Consider the following 12,948-nt stretch of genomic DNA (forward strand, 5'->3'; position numbering starts at 1 on the left):
TAATGCCCTATAAAGCAGTACAATGCCCTAGAGACTGACCATATATACATATGATCAGCGCCCAAGCCCTCTCTCCACCCAAGCTAGGACCAGTGAGGGAGAGGCAATGGCTGCTGATGACTCAGCAGATAGACCTTATGAAGCAGGACAATGCCCTAGAGACTGACCATATATACATATGATCAGCGCCCAAGCCCTCTCTCCACCCAAGCTAGGACCAGTGAGGGAGAGGCAATGGCTGCTGATGACTCAGCAGATAGACCTTATGAAGCAGGACAATGCCCTAGAGACTGACCATATATACATATGATCAGCGCCCAAGCCCTCTCTCCACCCAAGCTAGGACCAGTGAGGGAGAGGCAATGGCTGCTGATGACTCAGCAGATAGACCTTATGAAGCAGGACAATGCCCTAGAGACTGACCATATATACATATGATCAGCGCCCAAGCCCCCTCTCCACCCAAGCTAGGACCAAGGAGGGTCAGGCAATGGCTGCTGATGACTCAGCAGATAGACCTTTTGAAGCAGGACAATGCCCTAGAGACTGACCATATACAGTATACATATGATCAGCGCCCAAGCCTCCTCTCCACCCAAGCTAAGACCAAGGAGGGTCAGGCAATGGCTGCTGATGACTCAGCAGATAGACCTTATGAAGCAGGACAATACCCTAGAGACTGACCATATATACATATGATCAGCGCCCAAGCCCCCTCTCCAACCAAGCTAGGGACCAAGGAGGGTCAGGCAATGGCTGCTGATGACTCAGCAGATAGACCTTATGAAGCAGGACAATGCCCTAGAGACTGACCATATATACATATGATCAGCGCCCAAGCCCCCTCTCCAACCAAGCTAGGACCAAGGAGGGTCAGGCAGTGGCTGCTGATGACTCATCAGATAGACCTTATGAAGCAGGACAATGCCCTAGAGACTGACCATATATACATATGATCAGCGCCCAAGCCCCCTCTCCAACCAAGCTAGGACCAAGGAGGGTCAGGCAATGGCTGCTGATGACTGAGCAGATAGACCTTTTGAAGCAGGACAATGCCCTAGAGACTGACCATATATACATATGATCAGCGCCCAAGCCTCCTCTCCACCCAAGCTAGGACCAAGGAGGGTCAGGCAATGGCTGCTGATGACTGAGCAGATAGACCTTTTGAAGCAGGACAATGCCCTAGAGACTGACCATATATACATATGATCAGCGCCCAAGCCTCCTCTCCACCCAAGCTAGGACCAAGGAGGGTCAGGCAGTGGCTGCTGATGACTCATCAGATAGACCTATGAAGCAGGACAATACCCCTAGAGACTGACCATATATACATATGATCAGCGCCCAAGCCCCCTCTCCACCCAAGCTAGGACCAAGGAGGGTCAGGCAATGGCTGCTGATGACTCAGCAGATAGACCTTATGAAGCAGGACAATGCCCTAGAGACTGACCATATATACATATGATCAGCGCCCAAGCCCCCTCTCCACCCAAGCTAGGACCAAGGAGGGTCAGGCAATGGCTGCTGATGACTCAGCAGATAGACCTTATGAAGCAGGACAATGCCCTAGAGACTGACCATATATACATATGATCAGCGCCCAAGCCCCCTCTCCACCCAAGCTAGGACCAAGGAGGGTCAGGCAATGGCTGCTGATGACTCAGCAGATAGACCTTATGAAGCAGGACAAATGCCCTAGAGACTGACCATATATACATATGATCAGCGCCCAAGCCCCCTCTCCAACCAAGCTAGGACCAAGGAGGGTCAGGCAGTGGCTGCTGATGACTCATCAGATAGACCTTATGAAGCAGGACAATGCCCTAGAGACTGACCATATATACATATGATCAGCGCCCAAGCCCCCTCTCCACCCAAGCTAGGACCAAGGAGGGTCAGGCAATGGCTGCTGATGACTCAGCAGATAGACCTTATGAAGCAGGACAATGCCCTAGAGACTGACCATATATACATATGATCAGCGCCCAAGCCCCCTCTCCAACCAAGCTAGGACCAAGGAGGGTCAGGCAGTGGCTGCTGATGACTCATCAGATAGACCTTATGAAGCAGGACAATGCCCTAGAGACTGACCATATATACATATGATCAGCGCCCAAGCCCCCTCTCCAACCAAGCTAGGACCAAGGAGGGTCAGGCAGTGGCTGCTGATGACTCATCAGATAGACCTTATGAAGCAGGGACAATGCCCTAGAGACTGACCATATATACATATGATCAGCGCCCAAGCCCTCTCTCCCACCCAAGCTAGGACCAAGTAGGGTCAGGCAGTGGCTGCCGATGACTCAGCAGATAGACCTTATGAAGCAGGACAATGCCCTAGAGACTGACCATATATACATATGATCAGCGCCCAAGCCTCCTCTCCACCCAAGCTAGGACCAAGGAGGGTCAGGCAATGGCTGCTGATGACTCAGCAGATAGACCTTTCGAAGCAGGACAATGCCCTAGACTGACCATATATACATATGATCAGCGCCCAAGCCCCCCTCTCCAACCAAGCTAGGACCAAGGAGGGTCAGGCAATGGCTGCTGATGACTCAGCAAATAGACCTATAGGCTCCCCCAAACCCCCCATCCTTAGCTCACAAGAATGGCGAGGTTGCAGTGCCCAAGCCCCCTCTCCAACCAAGCTAGGACCAAGGAGGGTCAGGCAATGGCTGCTGATGACTCAGCAGATAGACCTATAAACTCCCCCAATCCCCCCATTCTTAGCTCACAAGGATGGCGAGGTTGCAGACATTACAAGAAAGTATCGAACTTGAGCGGGACTCGAACCCCAGTCCGGCCGATCGCCAGACGCTTTCTTGGAATAGTTTTCCAACGAAAAAACCTTCTTGTTGGATTTTGAGTAACTTTTTCAAAATGGTTTTTCATATGTAAACGATTTATTTTAATGCAGCAACTGTTCTTTTAATTGTTCATTACTTGTCGTAGTTTATTTATTTCCTTATTTATTTTCCTCACTGGGTTATTTTTCCTTGTTGGAGCCCTTGGGCTTAAAGCATCCTCCTTTTTCAACTAGGGTTGTAACTTGGCTAATAATAATAATAATAATAATAATAATAAATAGGAAGAAACAGATGTACGAACATTATAATCAACGAAAAGTAAACTTAAATCAAAACACAAAACACAGAAATGATAAATAAATAAAAAAATAAAATGTTCATGTTTGTGTATGAGTAATCATCAATTTCTTTCACTAAAAAAAAAAAAATTTTTTCTAACTAACAAATTTTTTCAAGCAGATCCTTTCACTGTCTTTCAATAAACTATAAGAAACCCAGCTCCTTCAAATAGCTTAATTATCCCCATAAGAACTCTCCCTTCCAATGCATTTAGGTCACCACATCATCTCTCTCGTAAATTAGACAAAATCTAAATGACTAGCTTTAATTATCAAAAATATTAAGACGAGCGCGTCCATTTCTCGTCAGAAATTGTCAGGTCAGCGAACATAAGAACCACATTAAGTCAGTTCATTATGATTTAAAATCCCACCTAGGTACAGGTATCGAACCCGTATTTATAGGCCGTAAGACCCTTCAGCCAAGCGGAAAATTCACTAACAGCCACTCGACGTCGAATACACTGGATTACTGGGAGCCAAAGTAGCGGTAATTGGCAAGCGAGGCGGTAATTGCCCAGTGTAGCATTACTGCCTTCGTTCAGCGGAGGGATAACTCATCTTTAAGTTACTCGGCCGTAACCTTATTACGGAGATGATTTAAGCGATGGCTTCTACCGTCTCATTACGCCAACTGATGACGAGGATGGCTCGGGAGATTTCTATCAGCGAGCAACAAATGGACTCTTTCGAAATGGCTTCCAGAATGCAGATCAAAAGCTACACGAGTGCGTATTAATCCTGTTTCATTGACCCTGCTGAGATTTCCCTATTGGAGCCCTTGGGCTTATAGCATCTTGCTTTTCCAACTAGGGTTGTAGCTTGGCTAGTAATAATAATAATAATAATAATAATAATAATAATAATAATAATAATAATAAATATAGATGGCCGTCTCAGCATCTGGAAAAAACATATTTTTGCTATTGCTACTCTATCCATAAACCGTATCTTGCGCATCTAAGTCTGGTGTTATCTTTTACAATAACATTACATACGCTCCTGACCTTAGTTATGTGGTGAATTTGCTAATGATGTATGTACTGTAATAGCTGTTATTATTGCATATCTTATTTTTTAATGATGTCATTATATGGCTTTTGCTGAAATAAAGATTCTTATTATTATTATTATTAATAATATTATCATTATTATTATTAACATTCTAATTTTTATTATCATTATTATCCTTATTATTATTATTATTATTATTATTATTCCACCCCGGCCACTGTACTACAAAGAGCTTAACTAGAAACACTAAAATGCAGATCATGCCTATACTAACACAGCCTTCGTGAGCTTCATTAAGTCCTCCTACCTAAATCAACATTGGTTTCTGATGGCCCTTTCCACTTCACCAGTACACGTCTTGCACTATAACAAAGCTTTCCTGGCCCTCATTAGGTCCTTAGGGACCCCTTACCTTGGGTATCAGGGTACCCCCCATGCCAAATCAGCCCCATCTCTACCGTGTTGAGGTCCCTACTTTGGGTATCAGAGTACCCCCATGCCAAAACAGCCCCATCTCTACCGTGGTCAGCCCCCTACCTTGGGTATCAGGGTACCCCCTTGCCAATGAAGCCCCATCTCTACAGGGTTGAGCCCCTACCTTGGGTATAATGGAACCCCCATGCCAAATCAGCCTCTTCTCTACCATGGTGAGCCCCCTACTTTTGGGTATCAGGGGACCCCTATGCCAAATCAGCTCCACCTCTACCGTGGTGAGCCCTCACCTTGGGTATAAGGGGACCCCCATGCCAGTGCAGCCCCATCTCTACCGGGTTGAGGGGCCCCTACCTTGGGTATCAGGGTACCCCCCCCCCCCATGCTAAATCACCCCCATCTCTACCGTGTTGAGCACCTACCTTGGGTATTAGAGTACCCCCATGCCAAATCAGCCCCATCTCTACCGTGGTGAGCCCCCTACCTTGGGTATCAGGGTACCCCCATAGAAATGCAGCCCCATCTCTACCGTGGTGAGCCCCCTACCATGGGTACCAGGGTACCCCCATGCCAAATCAGCCCCATCTCTACCGGGTTGAGCCCCTACCTTGGGTATCAGGGTACCCCAATGCCAAATCAGCCCCATCTCTACCGTGGTCAGGCCCCTACCTTGGGTATCAGGGTACCCCCTTGCCAATGCAGCCCCATCTCTACAGTGTTGAGCTCCCTACCTTGGGTATCCGGGTACCCCCATGCCAAATCAGCCCCACCACTACCGAGTTGATGCCCCCCTACCTTGGGTATAAGGGTACCCCCATGCCAAATCAGCCCCACCACTACCGAGTTGATGCCCCCCTACCTTGGGTATAAGGGTACCCCCATGCCAATGCAGCCTCATCTCTACCGTGTTGAGCTCCCTACCTTGGGTATTAAAGTACCCCCATGCCAAATCAGCCCCATCTCTACCGTGTTGAGCTCCCTACCTTGGGTATTAAAGTACCCCCATGCCAAATCAGCCCCATCTCTACCGTGTTGAGCTTCCTACCTTGGGTATCAGGGTACCCCCATGCCAAATCAGCCCCATCTCGACTGTGTTGAGCCCCCACCTTGGGTATCAGGGGACCCCCATGCCAAATCAGCCCTATCTATACAGTGTTGAGCTCCCTACCTTGGGTATCAGGGTACCCCCCATGCCAAATCCGCCCCATCTCGACTGGGGTGTGAAGTGCCAGTAATGATAATATGAACATCAGTGGTTCGCCTCATTTACAGTCATATTGGTAACACGAGAGTCATCTCTCTCTCTCTCTCTCTCTCTCTCTCTCTGGACGAGAAAGGAGTATGAGCGCTTCTTTTTGTAGATCCAAAACACCTTTATTAATCTGACATAAAACAAATTCGACAGAGAGAGAGAGAGAGAGAGAGAGAGAGAGAGAGAGAGAGAGAGAGAGAGAGAGAGAGAAATTACGTTATTTGAGTCTCCCTGTTTGAAATTTTTGTATTAAAAATTTTGACGAAACCCTGGATACCCATCTCTCTCTCTCTCTCTCTCTCTCTCTCTCTCTCTCTCTCTCTCTCTCTCTCTCTCTCTCTCTCTCAAACTGGACGAGAAAGAAATATGAGAGCTTCTTTTTGTAGATCCAAAACACCTTTGTTAATCTGTCATAAACAAATTCGAGAGAGAGAGAGAGAGAGAGAGAGAGAGAGGAGAGAGAGAGAGAGAGAGAGAGAGAGAGAGAGAGAGAGCCTTATTGCCTTATATATATATATATATATATATATATATATATATATATATATATATATATATATATATATAATATATATATATTTTTAAAGCGGTTGCTTAACTTTTGACTCTCCTAGGAGAGAGAGAGAGAGAGAGAGAGAGAGAGAGAGAGAGAGAGAGAGAGAGAGAGAGAGAGAGAGAGAAATTACGTTATTTGAGTCTTCCTGTTTGAAATATTTTATATTAACAATTTTTACGAAATCCTGAATACCCATCTCTCTCTCTCTCTCTCTCTCTCTCTCTCTCTCTCTCTCTCTATGAAAACATGCAATAGTGATTATGCAATGTCTAACCATGCAATGAGAAATCTTTATTCTTCTTAGCTTAAAAGTTTAAAGGCAGCTCATGAATAGCAGAGGCAAGGGACGGTGACAATGCCCTAGAGACTGACCATATATTCATATGATCAGCGCCAAAGCCCCTCTCCACCCAAATTAGGACCAAGGGGGACCAGGCAATGGCTGCTGAAGACACAGCAGTAAGTCTTATACGGTACCCCATATTCCCATCCTTAGCTTACAAGGATGGTGAGGTTGCAGACACTACAAGAAATTATAGAGCTTGAGCGGGACTCGAACACCAGTCCGGCAGAGCGTCAGGCTGGGACGTTTCCAATAGACCATAACAATATATAAATACATATATGTATATATATATACATATATATGGATATATACACACACACACACACACACATATATATATATATATATATATGTGTGTGTGTGTGTGTGACATGCTCTTCGCACACCACAAGAGAGATTAGTTCACCAAACGTTCAGCTGGGCTCCACAAGGCACTAGAAGAGTTGGAAGACCTAGGCCTACATGGCTGAGGACTATGAAGCTTGAAGTGGGAGATGATGATTGGATAAGTATTTAATTAAAAGCTCAAGATAAGAGACTTCTGGCGAATTCTAACCGAGGCCCTTTGCATCAATAGGCGTAGGAGGAGATGATGATGATGATGATAATGATGATACTAATTTCAGTAAAGACAAAATAATTGAAAGGATGATATTAATTATGAATTGAACAACGAAGATGAATTAAATTGAGTACTAATTACGATGGAAATTACATTGAGAGTAATTGCAATACCGGTAATTACAAGAGGATAAAAACAAAATAAGATAAAGATAAATAAAATTACATCATAAATTACGATGAAGGATAAATTACGAAGGTAATTGCAATCACGATAATTACCCAGATGATAACAAAGCCAATTACAAAATATAAATTACGAGGGTAATTGCTATCACAATAATTACCAAAGGATAATAAAGACAAAGAGAAAAAATAATAAATTACATTAAAGGATAAACTACAAAGGTAATCACACTGAGGTTAATTGCAATCACGGTAATTGCTTTGTGAATGGGTAATCACACTGAGGTTAATTGCAATCACGGTAATTGCTTTGTGAATAGGTAATCACACTGAGGTTAATTGCAATCACGGTAATTACCTAGCAAATAACAGCAATGGAGACAACGGTCATATGCGAATGATGGTTATTTAACCATCATTTTTTAAAGTAATAATCTTAATGACAGTCATTTTCAGCTGTGGACTAACGGGATCGTTTCGATGACCATCGCAATTGCGACGCCAGTCTAAAGAAATTAGTCCACCCATGACCTTTACGAGATATTAAAGCAAAAGGTGTTTTATTCCCTTCACAACCAAAACATTACTGTGGAAAGGTTTTTATAAAATTGTTATTGATAATAGTGAGCATTATTATTATTTTATTATTATTATTATCATTAATATTATTATTATTATTATTATTATTATTACTATTATCATTATTACTTGCTAAGCTACAACCCTAATTGGAAAAGCAAGATGCTATAAGCCCAGGGCTCCAACAGGGAAAATAGCCCAGTGAGGAAAGGAAATAAGGAAAAATAAACTATTTAAAGAACAGTAACAACATTAACAAAAATCTTCCATATATAAACTATAAAAACTTTAACAAAACAAGAAGAAGAGAACTTAGATAGACTAGAGTGGCCGAGTGTCCCCTCAAGCAAGAGTGGTTGTAGTTATAAGAACAAATGAGACTGAATATCGTTTGATGATATTGAGACAATCATATTGATGTTTATGTGTCTGCTTATATATGTATTTAAGTATGTGCCTATATTATTTATCTGTTAATAGTGTACGCGATCCGTCAATAAATATGCACACACAGATTCACCCTTTCCCACCCACTCCCCCTTCCCTAACTACAACACAAAAGTTGTGGTTTCCGAGTGTTAGCGAAGGTAAGAAACGTCTTGAAACCTACACATTCGTCAACAATATCTACAACACAAAAGTTGTGGTTTCCTGAAACAACACATTCGTCAACAATAACTACAACACAAAAGTTGTTGTTTCCTGAAACAAAACATTCGTCAACAATATCTACAACACAAAAGTTGTGGTGTCCTGAAACAACACATTCGTCAACAATATCTACAACACAAAAGTTGTGGTTTCCTGAAACAACACATTCGTCAACAATAACTACAACACAAAAGTTGTGGTTTCCTGAAACAACACATTCGTCAACAATATCTACAACACAAAAGTTGTGGTTTCCTGAAACAACACATTCGTCAACAATATCTACAACACAAAAGTTGTGGTTTCCTGAAACAACACATTCGTCAACAATATCTACAACACAAAAGTTGTGGTTTCCGAGTGAAAACAACACATTCGTCAACAATATCTACAACACAAAAGTTGTGGTTTCCAAGTGAAAACGACACATTCGTCAACAATATCTACAACATAAAAGTTGTACTTTCCGAGTGATGGCGAAGGTAACAAACGTCTTGAAACCAACACATTCGTCAACAATATCTACAACACAAAAGTTGTGACGTCTAAACAACACATTCGTCAACAATATCTACAACACAAAAGTTGTGGTTTCCGAGTGAAAACAACACATTCGTCAACAATATCTACAACACAAAAGTTGTGGTTTCCGAGTGAAAACAACACATTCGTCAACAATATCTACAACACAAAAGTTGTGGTTTCCTGAAACAACACATTCGTCAACAATATCTACAACACAAAAGTTGTGGTTTCCGAGTGAAAACAACACATTCGTCAACAATATCTGCAACACAAAAGTTGTGCTTTCTGAGTGTTGGCAAATGTAACAAACGTCTTGAAAACAACACATTCGTCAACAATAACTACAACACAAAAGTTGTGGTTCGTCAATAATATCTACAACACAAAAGTTGTGCTTTCCGAACGTTGGCGAAGGTAACAAACGTCTTGAAAACAACACATTCGTCAACAATATCTACAACACAAAAGTTGTGCTTTCCGAGTGTTGGCGAAGGTAACCAAAGTCTTGAAAACAACACATTCGTCAACAATAACAACACATTCGTCAACAATAACAACAACACATTCGTCAACAATATCTACAACACAAAAGTTGTGGTTTCCGAGTGTTGGCGAAGGTGAAACAACACATTCGTCAACAATATCTACAACACAAAAGTTGTGGTTTCTGAGTGTTGGCAAATGTAACAAACGTCTTGAAAACAACACATTCGTCAACAATAACTACAACACAAAAGTTGTGGTTCGTCAATAATATCTACAACACAAAAGTTGTGCTTTCCGAACGTTGGCGAAGGTAACAAACGTCTTGAAAACAACACATTCGTCAACAATATCTACAACACAAAAGTTGTGCTTTCCGAGTGTTGGCGAAGGTAACCAAAGTCTTGAAAACAACACATTCGTCAACAATAACAACACATTCGTCAATAATAACAACAACACATTCGTCAACAATATCTACAACACAAAAGTTGTGGTTTCCGAGCGTTGGCGAAGGTAACAAACGTCTTGAAACAACACATTCGTCAACAGTACTACAACACAAAAGTTGTGGTTTCCGAGTGTTGGCGAAGGTAAAAAAACGTCTTGAAACAACACATTCGTCAACAATATCTACAACACAAAAGTTGTGGTTTCTGAGTGTTGGCGAAGGTAACAAACGTCTTGAAACAACACATTCGTCAACAATAACTACAACACAAAAGTTGTGGTTTCCGAGTGATGGCAAAGGTAATAAACGTCTTGAAAACAACACATTCGTCAACAATATCTACAACACAAAAGTTGTGCTTTCCGAACGTTGGCAAAGGTAAAAAACGTCTTGAAACCAACACATTCGTCAACAATATCTACAACACAAAAGTTGTGCTTTCCGAACGTTGGCGAAGGTAACAAACGTCTTGAAAACAACACATTCGTCAACAATAACTACAACACAAAAGTTGTGGTTTTCCGAGTGTTGGCGAAGGTAACAAACGTCTTGATAACAACACATTCATTAACAATATCTACAACACAAAAGTTGTGCTTTCCGAGTGTTGGCGAAGGTAAGAAACGTCTTAAAAACAACACATTCGTCAACAATATCTACAACACAAAAGTTGTGCTTTCCGAGCGTTGGCGAAGGCAACAGACGTCTTGAAACAACACATTCGTCAACAATATCTACAACACAAAAGTTGTGGTTTCCGAGCGTTGGCGAAGGCAACAGACCTCTTGAAACAACACATTCGTCAACAATATCTACAACACAAAAGTTGTGGTTTCCGAGCGTTGGCGAAGGCAACAGACGTCTTGAAACAACACATTCGTCAACAATATCTAAAACACAAAAGTTGTGGTTTCCGAGCGTTGGCGAAGGCAACAGACGTCTTGAAACAACACATTCGTCAACAATATCTACAACACAAAAGTTGAAACAACAAATTCGTCAACAATATCTACGACACAAAAGTTGTGGTTTCCGAGTGTTGGCGAAGGTAACAGACGTCTTGAAACAACACATTCGTCAACAATATCTACAACACAAAAGTTGTGCTTTCCGAGCTTTGGCGAAGGCAACAGACGTCTTGAAACTACACATTCGTCAACAATATCTACAACACAAAGTTGAAACAACACATTCGTCAACAATATCTACGACACAAAAGTTGTGGTTTCCGAGTGTTGGCGAAGGTAACAGACGTCTTGAAACAACACAGTCGTCAACAATATCTACAACACAAAGTTGAAACAACACATTCGTCAACAATATCTACAACACAAAAGTTGTGGTTTCCGAGCGTTGGCGAAGGCAACAGACGTCTTGAAACAACACATTCGTCAACAATATCTACAACACAAAGTTGAAACAACACATTCGTCAACAATATCTGCAACACAAACGTTGTGGTTTCCGAACGTTGGCGAAGGCAACAGACGTCTTGAAACAACACATTCGTCAACAATATCTACAACACAAAAGTTGTGCTTTCCGAGCGTTGGCGAAGGCAACAGACGTCTTGAAACAACACATTCGTCAACAATATTTACAACACAAAAGTTGTGCTTTCCGAGCGTTGGCGAAGGCAACAGACGTCTTGAAACAACACATTCGTCAACAATATCTACAACACAAAAGTTGTGGTTCCGAGTGTTGGCGAAGGTAAGAAACAGTCTTGAAACAACACATTCGTCAACAATAACTACAACACAAAAGTTGTGCTTTCCGAGTGTTGGCGAAGGTAACATACGTCTTGAAAACAACACATTCGTCAACAATAACTACAACACAAAAGTTGTGCTTTCCGAGTGTTGGCGAAGGTAACTAAAGTCTTGAAAACAACACATTAGTCAACAATATCTACAACACAAAAGTTGTGTTTTCCGAGTGTTGGCGAATGTAACAACCGTCTTGAAACAACACATTCGTCAACAATATCTACAACACAAAAGTTGTGGTTTCCGAGCGTTGGCGAAGGTAACAAACGTCTTGAAAACAATACATTCGTCAACAATATCTACAACACAAAAGTTGTGGTTTCCGAGTGTTGGCGAAGGTAACAAAAGTCCTGAAACCAACACATTCGTCAACAATATCTACAACACAAAAGTTGTGGTTTCCGAGTGATGGCAAAGGTAACTAAAGTCTTGAAAACAACACATTCGTCAACAATAACTACAACACAAAAGTTGTGGTTTCCGAGCGTTGGCAAAGGTAACAAACGTCTTGAAACCAACACATTCGTCAACAATATCTACAACACAAAAGTTGTGACGTCTAAACAACACATTCGTCAACAATATCTACAACACAAAAGTTGTTGTTTCCGAGTGAAAACAACACATTCGTCAACAATATCTACAACACAAAAGTTGTGACTTCTAAACAACACATTCGTCAACAATATCTACAACACAAAAGTTGTGGTTTCCTGAAACAAAACATTCGTCAACAATATCTACAACACAAAAGTTGTGGTTTTCAAGTGATGGCAAATGTAACAAACGTCTTGAAACCAACACATTCGTCAACAATTTACTCTTCCAGACCAAAACCTCCACTACCAGACGAAGTTACCTCTCGATTGCAATCTCCAGGTATGTATTTGCTTTAACCCCCTTCAATTTCAGAGGCAATTATGGCGTCTGAGTTGCACTACAATACCCGGTTCAATCCCAGATTATTTATCTGCAGCATCAAACTCTTTTTT

Source organism: Palaemon carinicauda, chromosome 42, assembly GCF_036898095.1.
Source record: "Palaemon carinicauda isolate YSFRI2023 chromosome 42, ASM3689809v2, whole genome shotgun sequence".
In the NCBI taxonomy this organism is placed as follows: Eukaryota; Metazoa; Arthropoda; class Malacostraca; order Decapoda; family Palaemonidae; genus Palaemon; species Palaemon carinicauda.